General features: G+C 37.1%; 1 protein-coding gene across 2 annotated transcripts in view; it reads right to left on the reverse strand.

Moving 5' to 3' along the window:
- Window positions 1-8,429, reverse strand: part of IL1RL1 (interleukin 1 receptor like 1) — a 74,144-nt gene extending 65,715 nt beyond the window's left edge. For both annotated transcript variants that reach the window (XM_074192215.1, XM_074192214.1), the window contains exon 1: window positions 8,344-8,429. The gene's annotated coding sequence lies outside the window, so the exon portion shown is untranslated. The remainder of the gene's footprint in view (window positions 1-8,343) is intronic.
- Between the last annotated feature and the right edge of the window lie 11,164 nt (window positions 8,430-19,593).

Raw genomic sequence — 19,593 nt, forward strand, 5'->3', positions numbered from 1 at the left:
AGAAGCATAAAAAGATAAACAGGAAAGGAAAATCATAAGGGACTTAATATTAAACTATCCCCATTACTAAATGGGATATCAGAACTCTAATCACTGCAGTTACCAATCAGAATGTTGATGATGAATATGCTTATCCCTTATTGACATAGAGGTGATGGACTAGAAATGCAGAATGAGTCATATTTTCCCCATGTTATATGTTAATTTATTTTGCCTGACTATGATCATATATATATATACATATATGTGTATATATATGTATATATACATATATATATATATATATATATATATATATATATATATATACAGGATAAGACTTCTATTTTCAATGGACAATGGAGCAATGTATTATAAAGCTAACCTCCAGAAGTAAAAAAAATCTTTAAAAGTTTACAGAAGACAGTAGAAGGAAGTTCAGAAAGGAACACAATGAAGTGGTCAAATTATTACTAAGTTAAATTTAATACATACTTTGAAAAACAAGCTAGACTATATAAAAGTTAACAATTTCATATATAGTCTTGCCTCTATATATTGAAATGTTTTTTATTTGTTGATGTTTGCTAAGTTTATAACTTTTTTTAAAATGAGGAAGTCAGACTTTTAGGTCTTTTCCTACTCTAAATTTATGATCCTGTTCTGAGGAAGTCCATTCTACTTCTGGATAAATCTAATTGTTAGACAGTTTTTTTCCCTTACATCAAACCCACATTAAAATTTCCACCCATTGTTTCTAATTTTTGCCTTTTTTGCAGAAGAAGCTATTCATCTTACATGTTAAATACTTGAAGGTGACCTATTATTCCTTCCCCTAGTCTTCTCTTCTGCAGGCTAAACATTCCTAGTTTCTTAGACTAGTACATGTATCAAATGCTTTTGAGGTCCTTCAACATCCTGGTTCCCATCAGTTGAAGCTACCTGTAGACTAACTTTCTTCTCCTACTTAGAGTTTACAGAGCATCACTAGAAAGAATGATAAAATCAAACCAATTTCATTCAATATAAATTCATTGAAATCTCTTCTGGATTCTGATTATTGTAGGACAATTCTCCTTCACTATTATATTGTATTCCTTTGTAATTCCCCACAGCAAGAGTTTAAATTTTTTTCCTCACCTTTAAACCCACAACCACACGGCAAACCCCATACTTACAGAAGTTGATTTAGTCTTCTCTTTCATTGAGAATACTGAGGTTTTCCAACCTAAGTTCCCCTTAGTTCCCTTTCTTCATTCCTCAAAAGATTTCCATATCATCTATTCTCTCCTCTTTCTGTCTGATCAAACATCCCTAAAGCTAATCGTTCTTATGGACCATTGATCCTGATCTCATCTTTCTAACTTGAACAGCCATTCCTTTTCCTTTATGCATTTCCAATTTAAATGCTCTACTGGCTTCTTCTCATATGTCTACATGCATAATCAAAATGTCTAAGCTCCCCCCACCCCATTGTCCTACAAAAATTTCTCTAGACTTTATAATATAAGAAACTACAAACCCATCTTCTTCCTCTTCACTACTAAACTTCTTGAAAAAAATTATCTTTTTTGGATGTCTTCACTTCCTCTCCACCCACTATTGCATGAACTTTTTACAATCCAATTTCCACTGCTGCTGATCTTCTGAAACTACTCTCTAATGTCACTGATGACATATTAATCACTAAAAACAATACTTTTTTTCAGTTATCATCTTTGAGGTTTCAACTACATTTGATTCTGTTGATTCTGTTCTCCCTTGCATTAAATTATCCTCTTCTCACTAATTACTTCATTTACTTTTTTAATAAAAAATTATTTTCCCAAACAAAACTACATGCAAAATAAATAATGACAAATGAAATAAACAAAGAGAGAAGAAAATATGAATCCTTGAATCTTGGATTTTATATCAAAATACCAGAGTTTGAAGTCCTGTTCTAACACATAGTATCTGTATGACCTCAGGCTTAGAAAATCATCTCCTTTAGTCTCAGTTTCCTCTTCTATATTTCACTAATGGGAATTTTCTTGGTTCTATTTAATTATATGAAGCAAGCTCACCTGTTATTGATGATGGTTTGATAATTGGCTATACAATGTAGTATAAAAATATGGGGAGTTTTATAAGGAAGAAGTTCAAGCTATCGATACTCATAAGAAAAATTCTCCAAAACATTAATAATTAGAAAAATGCAATTAATGCAGCTCAGACAAGAGCAACCTCCCATACAATAGATCATCCAAATTGACAAAAAAAGGAAAATAATAAATGCTAGAGGGACTTGTTGAAAAACAAGTGCATTTATGATTGTTGGTGGGAACTGTGAATTAATATAGTATTGCTAGTTTAGAAAGTCACTCAATTGTGCATTCTCTTTGATTCAGAAAAACCAAGCTTCAAAAAAAATCAAAGAAAAAGGATAAATATGTATTAAATATTTCTAGCAAATCTTTTTATACTAACAAAGAAGTAGAAAATAATGGTGTGCCTATCAGTTGGGAAATGGTTGAACATTTATAATAGCTCTATATAATGGAATGTTATTGTGCCATAAGAAATCATAAAGGGAGTAGTTTCAACAAAACCTGGGATGTGCATGAAGTGATGCAGGGTAAAGAGAGCAAAAGTAAGAAAACAGTTTATATAATAACACACCATTATACAAACAATTTTGAATGTCTTGTGAATTCAACTCCTGACAAAAAGTTTAGAAACTTGAGGTACATAATGTAACATAACTTTTTTGAACAATACCAATAAGAATTCTTAAATGGGGAAGGGAAAGACATGAGGGAAAGTATATCAATTTTTGTTAAATAAAAAGAAAATTGAATTTAAAAAAACAAACAAACAAAATTAAGGACCAGGCAAAACACCAGAGAGTGCTTGAGAAAAATACTAAGTTCTTTGTTTCTCATTAAGCTTTCTGTTTCTGTCCCCTAACACCACCCTTTAATAGATGGCATTCCTTCTCTTATTTATTCATGTATTAACTAATGAGAGGTTTATGGTTTATTCTCTCATCTACTGAGAAAAAAGTACAAATATTTTCTTTTGTACTGCATTTTCATTCAGTCGCACTAACCTAATTTAATAGAGAAGAGCACACAAACACAATATGATATATATATATATATATATATATATATATATATATGGTTTTTTATTATTCATACTCAAAAAAGTAAAAGAAATAAAATAAAATATACTGAAATAGTCACCATTTGATTTGCGTGTCCTTAGAAATGGGGTCATAAGGCCAGAAGCAGGTAGTGAGACCCTGTCTTGTCTTTACAATGCTGTCTCTAGGGGTTACTTTTAAAACTTGCACATGAGGACTGGTTTGCTTAGGATGCAGGTGAAACCTAGGGTTTTAAAGTTCACCCTAGGTCTGCACACATAAGAAGATTCTTTGCTTCACCAAATAGTTCACTCCAGAGTCCTTTAAAGAACTGTCTTTCTATATCTATATATGCATTCAAACCACTGTATAGATATATAAAACATATATGTGTACCAGTGATCAGAAATCTATATATACATGGGAGTTAAATGATTTTCAATCTGTTTTCAAATTTCAATTTTCAAACCATTTTTGATTGTTGGTATATAGAGAAGATAATTTATATTTATATATTTATTATATTACATATTAATATAATTATATATTTGTCATTAAATATTTATTATATTTATGTTTCATACATATATAATTATATAAGCATAAATTTTATATTTTGAGTAAAAATTTCAGTATTCTATATCTCTCCAGGTTCAAGAACAAACCATCTATCTCATCAATCCCATATTGCAGGTCTAGGCTGTAAAGCACAGATATTTTTAAAACTAATTTTTAAAAATGCATCATTAACTATTTGTCCCTCAACTTTAGTAGTCCTCTAGTTCTACATGCTGTCCTGTCAATGACGAAGGTGTCTTGAAGACCGTAATAGCATTCTGGCAGAAGTTCCTTGGCCAGAAAGATTTCAAGAATAGGTCTGTTGACAAATTTTACTTCTGTCATCTAAGGACCATCCTAGATGAGTCTGTAGAGGCTCATCTACAGATTGGCTACAACATTAATAAGTTGTAGAGAGAATTTTAATCAACTTCATCAGAATAGTGAAGCGACTACTAGACAGAGAATAATTAGATCTTAGAAAAAGTTTTAATGGTTTTTACCAACAAGAATAGTAAGAGATAATGATAAATCATCTGTGAAAAAAATTGTATTTGACTTACCAAAAAAGATAGATTTCCAATATTTTAATAATGATTTTATTATAGAAAGAGAACTAGGTACAATTAATAAAGCACTATACTTGAAGCCAAGAAGACAAGTTAAAATACTGCCTTGCACACAATATATGTGATCCTAAGCAAATCATTTAATCTCTGCCTGCTTCAGTTTTCTCATATGTAAAATGAGGAAGATCAGAACACCTATTTCATGCAATTAATGTAAAGATCAAATGAGATTATACATGTAAAATATTTTCAAAATCTTAATGGTGTCTAGAAATGCCAGCTATCTTAGAATCTTTATATAGTAAAGACAAAAAAAAAAAAAAGCATGAGGTAAAGAAAAGTTGAAGAACAAACTGATTAAAGGGTAACTTTTATGATCAAGTGATCTTAGATTTGGAGAAGACTCTGTTTTTTAGATTTTTGCAAGGCAATGGGGTTAAGTGGCTTGCCCAAGGCCACACAGCTAGGTAATTATTAAGTGTCTGAGGCCACATTTGAACTCAGGTACTCCTGCCTCCAGGACCAATGCTCTATCCACAACACCACCTAGCTGCCCTGGAGAAGACTTTTTTAAAGAAGTCAATTAGTCAGGGCAACTAGGTGGCACAGTGGATAGAGCACCGGTCCTGGAGGCAGGAGGACCTGAGTTCAAATGTGGCCTCAGACATCGAATAATTACCTAGCTGTGGGACCTTGGGCAAGTCACTTAGCCCCATTACCTTTCAAAACCCCAAAACAAAATAAAACAAGAAGTCAGTCCAACTCCTTATTCGTTGAGAAAAATTGTTGTTTTGTCAGCAAGAATTTATTCAACACCTCCTCCTATTCAACACTAGGTACCATGGTAGTTGTTGGGAATATAAAGTCAAGGGTATGAGAGGTAAAGTGTCATCTCCATTCACACAGCTACCGTGTGTTAGAATCTAAATGCTTGAGGAACCTAAGAAAATAATTTTGAGACAAACAACCTGAGACAGGGCTTGCTACACCCCAGATATGCCCATTATACATTGGGAGGGGGGACACAAGACAGACTCTGCCACATTTAAAGATGTTAGGCACAAAGGAAACCCCCCCCCACACACACACACACACACACAATATTTGTGAATTTTGACCAGTCTGGTGAAAGGTCTTTTTGTTTTTTCAGGTTCCAGGGAGGATCCAAGATGATGGCAAGGAAACTCTTCCCCCAAACACTCCAAATGCCTTAAAATTTTGACTCTAACAAAATTCTAGAGTAGTTGAACCCACAAAAAGACTGAGTGAAACAATTTTCTGACCTAAGACAAGATTCTTGGGAAGGATCTCTTCTACCAGGGTTGGAAAGGGCCACAGCACCAGAGCAAACCAGTTCCAACCTTCCAGAAGTAGCCCTGGGGCATCTGGGTCCTTAGGGGTGCTTGGGTCCATGGTAGTAGGGCAGTTTCTAGACCTCTCAGTTCAGGGATTGCCAGGAACAACTTGGAAGGTCATTGGGAAAACTCTGCCAGAGTAAGCATGGAACCCAGCCCTCAGTGCAGACCCCAGGCACCTGTGGAGCCACCCAGCAGCTGCTTCCAGAGTGCTCAACCCACAGACAGTAAGGGGGTTGAGGAAGACTACAAAAGTCTCTCTTCTATCTCTGGAGCAGGACTCTACTGCTTTGCCCTTACTCAGATCCAGGTCATGGTCTGGGGCTCCATATTATAGAGAAGCATGGACCTTCCCCACAGCTCCAAGTCAGAGGGGAGCACTTGTGGTCATCCACAGAGCCCAGGCCAGAAGAGCAGTCAGAGCCTCTCATAAGAGCTTGAAGGAATTTAGGCCCCTGGGGGAGGGATGTCCCCAAAATTCTCAAAAGCTTGGGAAAGTGTGTCCTCCAACCTGAAAGCAGTACCTCTTAACAAAGAGTTAAAATCAGGTCATAGATTGGGGAAATGAGCAAACAACAAAAGAGAAAGAATCTAACCTACTTTAGTCCCATGGGGAATCAAAATACACACTCAGAAGACAACAAAGTCAAAGTTTCTGAATCCAAAGTCTCCAAAAAATGATATGAATTGGTCTCAAGCTATGGAAGAGCTCAAAAGAGATTTTGAAAAACAAGTAAGGCAGTAGAGGAAAAATTGGAAAGAGAAATGAGAGTGATGTGGGAAAATCATGAAAACCAAGTCAGCAGCTTAGTGAAGGAGATATAAAAAAATACTAAAGAAAATAACATCTTAAAAACTAGTTTAGATCAAATGTGAAAAGCAGTCCAAAAGGTCAAGAATACCTTCCTTGAAAAGCAGAACTGGTCAGATGGAAAAGGAGATAAAAAAGTTCTCACAAGAAGATAACTCCTTCAAATGTAGAATGGAGCTAAGGGAAGCTGACAACTTTGTGAGAAACCAAGAAACAATAAAACAAAACCAGAAGAATGAAAAACTAGAAGAATATGTTAAAAACACCACTGGAAAAACAACTGACCTGGAAAACAGATCCAAAAGAGATAATTTAAAAATTATTGGGCCATCTGGAAGTCATAACCAGGAAAAGAATCTAGAGTTCATTTTTAAAGAAATTCTCCAGGAAAATTGCCCTTATATCCTAGAAGAGGATAAAATAGAAATTGAGGGAATCTACTGATCACCCCCTGAAAGCGATCCCAAAATAAAAACTCCCAGGAATATTATAGCCAAATTCCAGAACTCCTAAGTCAAAGAGAAAATATTGCAAGCAGTCAGAAAAAAAACGATTCAAAAATTGTGGAACTACATGCAGGATTATGCAAGATTTAGCAGAGTCTACTTTAAAGGCTCCTAGGACTTGGAATGTGCTTTTTCACGTTCCATACTGATGTTTTTGTGGTTTATGTAGACCTTATACTCAGAATCCAGCTCTTTCTATCTATCTGGTCGACTCATCCAATATCCTTGTTATTTTCTACAGTTAACACCACTACAAATACAGCTAGGTAGTACAATGGATAAAGTGCTGGGCCTGGAGTCTTTCTGAATAAAATCCAGCCTCAGACACTTGCTGGTGTGACTCTAGCAAGTCATTTAACCCTGTTTGTCATAGTTTCATCATCTATAAAATGAACTGGAGAAAGAAATAGCAAACCATTCCAGTGTCTTTGCCAAGGAGACCCCATAAGGGGTCAAGATGAGTTGGATATGACTGAACAACATTGCTCCAGTCTTCCTCCTTTTTTGGTTTCTTACTTTCTAGCTATTTCTCATTGTCTCCTTAGTCTTTTTCTGGATTTTAACAAGGCTATTCTCTTACTCAATCCCTTCTAACTCAGATTGATTTTTCACCATGTGGATGAGTTCTATTCTAAACATTTTAACAACCTTGATAGAAGGATAGGTAGAATTTTTAACAATCTTAAGCTTCCATGAGAATTATATTCTATGTACTTCAATTTCCTTAGAAAGACAACTTGTTGTAATTGAAAGGCAGACAAGGTCAAGACCTAAATTTCATCTTTTCTCTGACCTATGTGACATAGGGCAAATCATTTAACACCTCAATGATAATCTAAGACTATATTAGATAAAGATTGACAGTCTACATTAGTAGAGAAAGTTTCCATCCTGGGACCAAAAAAATAAATAAACAAACTCAAACTAATTAAATATGTATAGTCCTGAATATATAGAGAAAGCTAACCAGACATTTTTATAAGAGTCAGACCAGAATTCCTCATCAATGAAACACTGAAGTTATTCTCCATTCAAATACCTGGGGTTTTTTTCATCTGTAAAAACAGAGCCAATATCATTAACACCACTAACTTTTTTAAAAGACATAATAGATTTTTGTTTTGCATTGGATTCATGATTTCATCAGTGCCCTTAGCATTTGGTAAAAGAATCTTTTACCAATGAAAATTAACACCTGTTCTACAGTGTAAAACTTTAAAGTTGCTGGGGCACAGAAAAGTTTAATGACCCAATGTCATACAGAGATTGAAACCATGGCTCTGAGACCAACTCTCTGTCACCTAGGCCATATTGCTCCTAATATTAGATCCATTGCAAATATTATTTCTCTATCTGCAAGAGTTGTTTCATTTTGCAACTTATCTGGAAAAGTGCACTATAAAAACAGAGAAATCATGCTACCCTGAAGCAAACTTACCATCAGCCAAAGTTAGCAGTTGCTTTCTTCTACTTCTGGCAATAAAGCAATTGTTCTGAAATCCAGTTTCTCTAAGGCAAGTAACATCCACCCTATATTCATTTTCTTTATATTTCTTATCAGTTAAAACACAGGATCTTTCTTGCTGATAAGCTCAAGTTTTGACATCATCATCACCCACATTGCCCCTGTCTTTGAAAAACTGTTCTTGAAAATGCATTTTCCATTTTAAGAACTCTCTGTACCATAAGACTTCTAGAAATGTTATCAAAATGAACTTCAAATATAATCTTTACTGTAACCACACCAATTATTTGGATTAGGAGCAGTCAGAAGAAATGGAGAGGGGATAACATCGCAAATTTCATCTGGGTAGAAACCATCTCTGAGCAGCTTAAATTAACTAAATTCAGCTCACATTTATAGAACAATTGATAGCCCCCAGCATCATCACTGTAAATGTCAGTTGTCATTGCACCTCATAAATAGACTATGTTGCAAATAGAATTTCAGATAGCAAGATCTGGGCATCTTTTGATGATTATAAAATCAATCATTAAGTATTTATTAGGTGCTTACTAAGTGATAGTGGTGCCTAGGCACAAGTCCAATGAAATTACATAAATTTCTTATAGCCTAATATAATTCTAATTCAATCTAGAGACAGGTGGGTAGAGTCAGTGTGACTCTGAGGCAAGTCACTTAACTTCTTTTCACCTCACTTTCCTTATCTGTAAAATGGAGATAGTAAATAGTAAATAGAACCTGCCAGGATTGTTGTAAGGACCAAATGCAATTCACTTTTCCTTCCCTTAAAGAAGATCACAAGTAAAAATGAATGGATAGATAGATAAATCAATGTAAAGTTTAACATAAATATATGAAAAGTAGTTTAATACACAGTAGGATTGGGAGGAAGAGCAAAATCAGTTGACAATATCAGAAAAGCTTCAGGAATTTTCTTAATTTAAAAAAAAAATTTCCAATTATATGCAAAGAGCATTCAACATTCATCCTTTTGCAAGCTTTTGAGCAACGTTTTCTACTTCCCTCCCTTTTTTCCACCTCCCTGTTATAGAAAACAACCTAATATAAGTGTACATGTATAATCATGTTTAACATATTTCCATATTAATCATGTTATGAAAGAAAAATTGGAACTAAGGGGGGAGAAAAACCATGAGAAAGAAAAAAACATTAAAAAGTTTTAAAAAGTGAAAATAGTGTGCTCTGTCTGCATTCAGACTCCTCAGTTTTTCTCTGGATGTGGATGACATTTTCCTTAACAGATATTTTAGGATTGTCCTTGATCACCAAACTGCTAAGGGGAACTGTGTTCATCAATGTTCAGACAGCTCATCATAAAGGCGAAAAAGAAAGTTAAAGAAAGAGCCTGAGTTATTTAGTGTGACCCCATTGCCTCATGTATGAATTCCTTTGGCAAAATCTCAAGCGTCTGCTTTTGGAGACAATCATCTTACTACCTCATGAGCTAACCTATTACTCCTTTTAGAGAGCTCTAATTGATAGTTCTTTCTTATGTTGGGCCAGTCTGCTTCCCTAGAACTTCCACACATTGGTCCTGATTTTACCCTTTGGGGACCCTTTCCAGATAATAGTCCTTCAAATATTTATAAATAGTTATCATGTCTTTCCCAATTGTTTTTCTATTTCAGTTTAAACTTCTATAGTGCTTTCAAGCTTTCCTCCAAGGACCTGGTTTTGAGACACCACTATCCCTTCCATCCAAATCATTCTCTTTTGGATGACCAGTATGTTCATATCCTTCTTACAATAGGGTGCTTAGAATGGAACTTGCTATTCTAGAAGCCACCTGAGCAGAAAAGGGCATTTTCCCTCATTCTAGGCTCCAAACTCACAAAATCACAGACTCTTAGAGGAATTGCCAGTGATGGATTTCAGGGACCTTGAGATCCTATATGCCCTCATTATACAGATGAGGAGACTGACTACTAATAAAGCCTACTGTAACTTTCTCTTATTAATATGCCAGAAATAGTATTCCATTTTCTGATAACCAAGTTATATCTTAATCCTGAATTTGTAGTCAAAATGGGGTTAAGTGGCTTGCCCAAGACCACACAGCTAGGTAATTATTAAGTGTCTGAAAATGGATTTGAACCCAGGTACTCCTGACTCCAGGGCTGGTGCTTTATCCACTGTGCCACCTAGCCACCCCCCACTAGTGTCTTCTTTTTGTTTTTGTTATTTTTCACATGAAATACTATTAAGCCATATTTCCCACAATCTTAATTTAAGTGTCAATTTTTTGGAATCTACTGGCAAGACTTTATATTCCTCTTCCTTAAATTTAATTTAATCAGATTCACCCCTCCTTCATCCTCCCCCCATTTTAACCTGCTGACATTTTTGGATGGTGGCTTTCTTATCCAATATTTTGGTTATTTCTTCTAGTTTCCTATCTTCTTCAAATCTGATAAGGATATCATTTACATATTCATTGAAATCAAAGATTAGAAAAACATATCAAACATCTATAAGGGAACCCTGAAGTAAGTCAGTTAGGATTCAACAGACTTCTTCCAAGATCACATCTATTTTTCCAACTGTTTGAGGGGAAGTAGTGAGGTGTGGTTTAAAGAATTCTCTTAAAAAAATAAAAAATTAAAAAAAGAATTCTCTTCTTACATTCAGATTTGATCTTGACTCAATCCCGGTGCTTACTAGCTGTGAAAACTGGGATAAATGACTTATTCTTCCTCAACCTCAGTGTCTTCAACTATGAAATGGAAATAATAGAACTTGTATCCTTTGCCCCACTACCCCGCAGGATTTTTGTAAGGAAAGTGGTTTTTAAATCATATATTGAAAGGGAAAAATCAAGAGGTTAGAGTAAAGGAATATTCTAACTAAAAATGTCCCAGAAATCCCCCCTAAACAATTTTAAAATAATGCATCAAATCTAATGCTTATGGGCACGGAAGCAGAGGTTTGTGTTTGTGACAGTAGAGTAGAGGTTAGATGTGAGTGCAGTGCTGTAACCACACTAGCTATGAACTCTGGAAATGGAGGCAACAATGATACTAGGACTTTACTAGGACTTTTACCACCTAGAGGTGATAAGAGCATTAAACACTTAAACATGAAACACATTAAAAATGGTCAGAAAGAGATTCCAGGGGGATCCTTGTGCTATCACTGATTTGCAAATCCAGGAGCCCATTACCCAGTTCTGGGTTGCAGTTCTAGGGAAGAGAAAGATACTTGTAGTCAGAGGAGAGCAGGGGCCCTCCCTATGGTGGGGATCATAGTTCCAGAGAGGAAAGGAGAGAACAGGACCTCTACCTGGTTAAAATCCAGAGCTCAGGTCAGGAAAGCCATAACCATATCTTTCTAGAGATCACAAAAGAACCTTAAAAGCACCAAAAACTTACAAACCTCAAAAAATAGCTGAATAAATAACAAAGCAAAATAGCCTAATGCTCAAGAAAGTGACCCCAACTCTCATCCCAGGGTAAGACAAGGTCCAAATCTAATGTAAAGTCAAGAAATACATGGAGAAAATTAAACAACAACAAAATAATAAGCTGTGATGGTGATGTAAGCTCAGGGCACAAACTCAGAGGATAAAAACAACATGAAAACAATGACAAGATAAACCTCAAAGAAAAATACAAACCAAGCCCAAGAATTCCTAGAAGAGATTTTCAAAAAGCAAAAAGGCAATTAAAAAAAAAAGCAAAGAAGACTAAGACAGGAAAATTAAGAAAAGAAATGACAGCAATACAAGATTATGAAAAGAAAATGAAGAACTTCATAAAAGAGGCACAGAATAAAAAAAGACAGCGAAAAGAGAGGTCAGTGAATATTCAATTTTAGTTGGAATGGAGAAGTAGGTCAAGAAAAGTGGCAAGAGATAAGACTGGAGAAGTAGGCTAGAGACTATTTATGTGAATTTTGAGCCACTGAAGGTTCATAGGATCTTGGTAACAAAAAGGATAAAAAATTAGCTTTTGTTTGGAGTGTGATGTGTGTTTGTGTGTGTGGTGTGTGTGTATGTGTGTGTGTATGTATACGTATGTTAGTGGGTTGGTGAGTGTGTGGGGTGGGGTGGGGGTAAGAGAGGGTGTGGGTATGGGTGGGTTTATTTAGATGTGTCTGTGTTTTGCATGAGTCAGCAAATCATCTCTGAAACCAGAAGAGAAAAATACAATTCTGCCATATTCAAGATCAGGTATTTTCTCTGATATAAAAAAGTCACCAAAACAAATTTTTGTTCTTAAAAGCTAGAGATTCTTGGAAAGGCTTAACTCACAGGTCCAATGTACTAAAAGTCATTTGTTACATCTCTTCCCACAAGTATGCCTTCTTTACTGCAATCCCAGTCAATCTTCCAAAACATTTTTGATTGATGTTTGGGTTTGAGGGTAGAAGGTTAAGGAAAATCCAGAGATGAATTGAGGAAAGTACAAATTAAACTTTTCTTTGGAAGCTGTCTTCAAATAACTACATTGAGGTATTCATTTAAAATTGTTTTTGATATGAGGACTGTTGTGCCTTTTTTCTTTTGAGCATTATGCTCCCATGTGATAATTGTTTGCAAACTTGGTTCTTGTGGGGTGCCTATCTATTTCTGAAAGTATATATGGTAATTATTTTTCCACAGTCTAAGACCTATAGCCAATAAACCTGGGAGAAGACTTGAATTCAAATCCAGCCTGTGTAACCTGGGGTGAGTCATTTAATATGTTTGTTTCAGTCTGTTCAGCTGAAAAATGGGGCAAGTTATAGTGTCTATCTTAAAGGGTTGTTGTGAGGATCAAATGAGGTAATATTTGCAAAGGACTTAGCACAGTATCTGGTACATAGTAGACACTATTTAAAAACCTATTCTCTTCCCCTATTTCCATTTCCATTGGCCCAACTAGAATTTGAATGAGTCAATCAAATACTTATTAAACATCTACTAGGTGTCAGGCAGGGACAACGAGTGTCATAGTGGATAGGGTCTAGAGTCAGAAAGATCTGAATTCGAATACGACCTCAGATACTTACTAGTTGTATAGCCTGGGCAAGTCATAGAGACTCTCTATTTGCCTTATTTCCTCATCTATAAAATGGGAATACACTGGAGAAAAATGACAAACCACTTCAGTATCTTTGCCAAGAACACCCCATGGCTCATGGGTCTTGAAGTATTATTTCTCAAGGAGCTTTCATTCCAATGGGAGGGATAACAAGCATATCTTTCTCTCTCTCTCTCTCTCTCTCTCTCTCTCTCTCTCTCTCTCTCTCTCTTTCTGTGTGTGTGTGTGTGTGTGTGTGTGTGTGTGTGTGTGTGTGTGTGTGTGTGTGTGTGTGTGTGTGTGTGTGTGTGTATCCTGGAATCTTGCCTCTAAGGTCACCATAGCTTGAGTTTCCAGATCCATGGACTACCTTTACCTAAAGCTGTTGGGGCAATTCAGTGGCTCAAATGTTGGGGTTCAATGTAAGATGCCTAAGAAAGAATTCTGTGACTCAGGCTGTCTCCCAACAAGTAGGCTTTATGGGGCACTGCAATAGTACAGTGGGTATATCTGGGAGATGCTCTAGCAAAGAGATGCTCTTTAGATAGGGTAAAGAAAAAGGAAGAAGAAAATGTTTCTAGTAAATGATTAAATCTATCAAAGTGAACTCTGAATGCCAGAAGTGGCCCCAGGGATGGCTGGTGTCAATAAGGGGCAGTTAGAAAGGGCAGAACTTTGAATGAAGTTATAAACATGCTTGTTAAGATGGGCTTTGGATGCCAAAGGGGACTCTAGGCAGACCAGGTGCTGATAAGAGGCAAACAGCCTGAACAAGTAATTAAGTGAAAGGTCTTAGACTTTCTTAGGTGGGAATCCTCAAGAAACAATATATAGGGGTGGCTAAGTGGCGCACCCGCCCTGGAGTCAGGAGTATCTGGGTTCAAATCCAGTCTCAGACACTTAATAATTACATAGCTGTGTGGCCTTGGGCAAGCCAGTTAACCCTGATTGCCTTGCAAAAACCTAAAAAAATATAAAGTAAAGCACAAAGGTAATCTTTTTTAAAAAATTGATATTTTATTTTATTTTTTCAGTTCCATGCTATGAAAGTTTTTCGGCATTCATCCACTTGCATGTTACACATTTTTCTACCACTCTCCCTTCCCACCTCCCTAAAAGTTGTATATGCACAAGAATGAAGACAGCCTTAGGCACATGATCATTAGAGGGCACTCATAAGAGGGTAGTCAGAAGACAAAGGGGAAAAGTCAGTAGAGCTTGTAATTAAGTCATAACTGAATGTTTGGATTTAGCAAGGGGAACAAGAGGATTCAGAGCAGTTCAAAATGTTGGGAGGGGAGCTCATTGGGGTGATGTGAGTTTTTAGGAGCCCTATGGGGAGGTGAATCCAATTGTGGTCTCTTAGCAGATTTAGTTAGAATTCTCTTAAGGATGTGATTCATTTTTTTTTTACCTTTCCAGATAATTATGGATGCCATGCTGAGTACACATGATAATTGGTGCAAGAGTGGAAGCTGTATTCTGGGTAATTTGAGAGACACAGTCAGGGCCATTGTGACTCTTTAAGGACTGAAGGCAAGTCAAAGTGAGGTATTTCTTTAAGGACCACTTCTGGCTACTTTCAGATCCACAAGGAAAAGTCTCCACTTAATTCATAAATGTGTCTATAAGTACTAAACTAAAACTTAAAGGAGTTCAAAACCTCCACAAGGTGGTATTTGGGTGAAATCTAGCTGCCTGTCTTCACTAGTGTGGATACTCTTTCTCTATATTGGTTTAAGGAGGGATGGGAGTAAGCTGCCCTTCAGGCTTGGTTTGAGCACAGAGAGGACCTGCATAATTGGTGAGCAGTGTCATCCAGTTTGTGTCCTGTAAAAATAGATTTTATGAGGCTAAGGAGGACATTTTTGCCTAGGTGAATGGATTGATGAAGACCAGAGAAAAATTTCTACTGAATGTGGCCAACAAGACCTTTATATCTCCCAGAGGGTTCGACTATGTGGCTTTATTCTTGGGTCTGTTGGAACGCAGAGTCTGTATAGTTAGGAGACAGTAATGCTGAAGGTAGGGGCTTCAACAATTGACTGACAGGTGGCTGATTTATCTATGAACGAATTATCTCTGGAATGAGGGGAATCTACATGCTGGTGCCCTTTATAATATATGACAGCAATCTCATGCACAGCTTGAAGGAGTTGTAAGATTTCTTTACTGTGTTTCATGGGCAATTTGTGGGTTGTTGACTATCTCCTCTTCAAATCAATCCATGAGCATATAAAATATAGAAGGCATATTTGGAGTCTGTATAAATATTAAGGCATTTACCTTTCCCCAATTCCAGAGCTTGAAGGAGGATGATGAGGTCAGTCTTCTGAGCAGAATTATTAGAGGGAAGGGGTCTTGCTTCTATTTTGCTATGGAGGGACACTGTGACATAATCTGATTTTCTAGCTCCATAATCAGTGAAGCTGGATCCATCTATGAGTCACTGCTCATCAGAGTTATTTAGAGGAGGATCTTCAAAATTAACCCTTTTGGAGCAGGCAGACTCTCCAGAAGTAGAAGAGTGAAGGGTGACACAGAGGGAGAGGTAAGGAGATTCTAAGATAACCCTATTCTTAGTGAGTTGATCATTAGAAAGTCAATGGTGGCCTCTAGACTCTACTGTGCTCTGTACTCAAAGAGAGGTAAAGAGTGCAAAGAGATGGTTGAGCTGCAAGAGAGCAACCGGAGCAAATCTGGGGTGAAGATCAGGGCCGAAAGACTGTATAAGTAGCCCAAGTGTCTGTCCACATCCATTACTCATCAACATAGAAGGAAGGCTTATCAAAGTTTGGAAGACCAATGCAGAAGCAGAGGCGAGAGCCACATTATCTGATCAGGCCCCCTGATAAGGGGTAAGGAGTTAGGGCACTGGATAGAATCATAAAGAGGTTTTGCCAGGATGCCCAAGTTGGGAATCCAAATTCAGCAGAATCTTGTTATGTCAAGGAAAATGTGGAGTTGCAGGGGGAGGACCTGTTTCCTCTCAATCATAAGGGATCAAGAAGTGGGAGTTAGTGTCACAAGTGTTTAAGACTGACAGGCTATTTGTACTTTAGGTGTAATTGCCTTGTGACTGTGTGACCTGAGAAAATTAGGATTTGAGTAGTTGCTATTAAAGAGGTTTCAAGGGAAGAGCTATAGTTCAATAGTCATCTACATCCTGGATCAGCATAACCTGAGATAGTGCAAGATCATGCAAATGTCTTCCAAAGACCTAATCAAACAAATGAGCTATCCCTAAAGACAGTCCAGGTGAGCTGGGAGGGGTTAAGTTGGGTCTCCCAAGGGAGTCCATTCAAAAATAAAGAGAAACTGAGAGTCAAGATGCAGGGGGACACAAAAGAAAGCATCCTTTAGGTTAGGGCTGTCCAACCTTACTTTTAACGGTTTTTATTGAAACAATAGACAATATATTTTGATTTGCCATTTTAGTGAGAGCTCTGCAGTAGCTTGACTTCATTTACTAAAGCATTTAGTAAACTCACAGGGGGCTGCATAAAATTGTATTGTATTTTTTTTTAGGTTTTTGCAAGGCAAACGGGGTTAAATGGCTTACCCAATGCCACACAGCTAAGTAATTATTAACTGTATGAGACCGGATTTGAACCCAGGTACTCCTGACTCCAGAGCCAGTGCTTTATCCACTGTGCCACCTAGCCACCCCTGTACTGCATTTTTGACGGTCCTAGTTTAGATGACTGACTGAAAACCAGTGGGTGTTTAGGGGTATCTGGGCTAAGGGGTATAGGGATTTGGGACAACGGCATGGAGAGGAATGACAACCTTGTTTATAGACCTCATGTCTTGGGCCATATGCCAGTTTCTGTCTGGTTTCCTTATCAGAGATATGTGTGTGTTACAAGTAGATTGTCATGGAACTAAGAGACTGTGTTGAAGGAATTTATCCATAAGGGGCTTTAGACTCTAGAGATCTGGTTTTGGCAACAGTGTGGAAAGGAATATGGATCCTTAAGTTTTATTGAAGTGGGGAGAGCATGGGTGGCTTGACCAGGTATCCCAGGTATCCCAAACTGTGGGTTCCACTGAATTCCTGACCTCAGGAGGAATATTGGATAAGTGGGCCAAGCAAGCACTCAGAGTAGAGGCAGGGGGTAGTAAAATGATTCTGGAGACTAGTTTAATATGAGTCTTATCCCAATAAAAGGCAAGAGCAAGATGGGAAATTAAGAAAGTGGTGGGCAAAAAGGAAGATTTTGTATTGGTAAGACAGAGGGAAAGTTTTCCTATTTGTTCTGGGCTTGCTGTCAAGATCCACTAGTGACTGCTTGGAGACACTAGTAGGACTGGGGTGCTGGACAGGAAAGAGAAAGTGATCTCCCATGTCTATGAGGAAACTGATAGGATTACCTGCCTCATTGCTAGTCACCTGGGTTTGGCAGGGAAACAGGTCATTCCCAGGGCCCTGTCATTCTCACCTATGAGGGGACCAGAAAGTGGGCCATTGGGATGTAGGAGGGACAGGAACCTAGAAGGGACCAGGAGGCTTCCACCTGAGTGATTCCTCAAAAATGCACTGACCAATATCCAGGCTTCTTGAACTGAAAGCAATAGCCCTTTTGAGCTCCATGGGTAACTACCAGAACCTGTGCCTTAGGCTTAGCTCTGCAGTCTCTGTCATCCACAATAGTGCTGTCTCTATTATTAAACACTTTAAAAGCAGTTTCCAGTAGCTTGTGTAATAGGGTTTTAAGGCCTAGTTCTAAGTTTTGGAGTTTCCTGTGGATATCTGAAGCTGACTGACTGATAAAGTACATACCTAAAACAGCAGCGCCAACAGGGGTGCCTGGGCTAAAGTCAGTAAATTTTCTTATAGTGTCAATTAAACAATTTTGGAACAGAACTGGGTTTTCATCTGTGCCCTGAGTGGTTTTAGTGAATTTTTCATAATGGATTTATTTTTTAAGCCTCTTTTCATAACTTCCATTAAGCAAATTTAACACCTCCTTTCCCTCTCCTTATCCCTTTTGCTCTGATAATTCTAGAAGTGGTGAGCCAGGGGAAAGCTATTGAGATGATAGGTCCAATTCATTGACAAATTCCTTGGCAAAGTCCTACATAATTTTCTTTTCCTTGATGTTTACAACAAGAAGAGATAATGATATTTATAACATTCTAGGAAAGATCACAGTAAAGTGGGATCTTTAGGAGTTTAATTTTTGAAATTTTATTTTTATTTTCCCAATATTGAGGGATTTTATGTAGTAACTACTTAATAAATATTTATTGAATTCTATTGAATTGAAGTCATATTATGTCCTTTTTTAGACAGCATAAAGGGGAGAGAGAGAGAGAGAGAGAGAGAGAGAGAGAGAGAGAGAGAGAGACCATGAAAATGTAGCCATGGAGTTCTTTGAGATGCCCTAGAGGCAATCCATATCTTAGAAAGAATCCTTTTCAAGGACCAACTCCTTTTGAGAGTCCTGAAAAGTCAATTTCATAGGAAAAGACCAACCAGAAAATAACTTGCCCCAAGACACAAATTTGATTCTCTAACTTTGAACCAGATATTCAATTATATAAGTGTGTTACTGGAATCATTGCAAACAATGACTACAGACATGAAATTAAAAGACACTTGCTCCTTGAAAGGAAAGCTAAGGAGGGTGGCTAGGTGGTACAGTGGATAGAGCACCAGCCCTGGAGTCAGGAGTACCTGAGTTCAAATCTGGCCTCAAACACTTAATAATTGTCTAGTTGTGTGGCCTTGAGCAAGCCACTTAACCCCATTTGCCTGGCAAAATCCTAAAAAAAAAAAAAAAAAAAAAAAGGAAAGCTAAGGCAAATCTAGACAGCATATTAAAAAGTAGACAATATCTTGCCAACTAAGTTCCATGTAGTTAAAGGTATGGTTTCTCCAATAGCAATGTAGGGCTGTAAGAGTTGAACTATAATGAAAGCTGAGCACTACAAAATTATGGTGCTGGAGACTTTGAGAGTCCTTAGGCAAGAAAGGAGGTCAAATTAATCAATACTTAAAGAAATTAATCTCAAGAGTCAGATAAGTGTTCAGAAATCTTGAGTAACTACAATGGATCATCCTTCTAACTCAATAAAGCAAACTCACAGGCACATGACTAGGACAATAACAGGAGACCTGCAAAACAGAAATGACTAGGATTTCAGAGCCAGACCTTGGAGCAGAAGTGATCCTGAGTATAAGGATCATGATGCCATC

This window comes from Macrotis lagotis, chromosome 6, assembly GCF_037893015.1.
Source record: "Macrotis lagotis isolate mMagLag1 chromosome 6, bilby.v1.9.chrom.fasta, whole genome shotgun sequence".
NCBI lineage: Eukaryota > Metazoa > Chordata > Mammalia > Peramelemorphia > Peramelidae > Macrotis > Macrotis lagotis.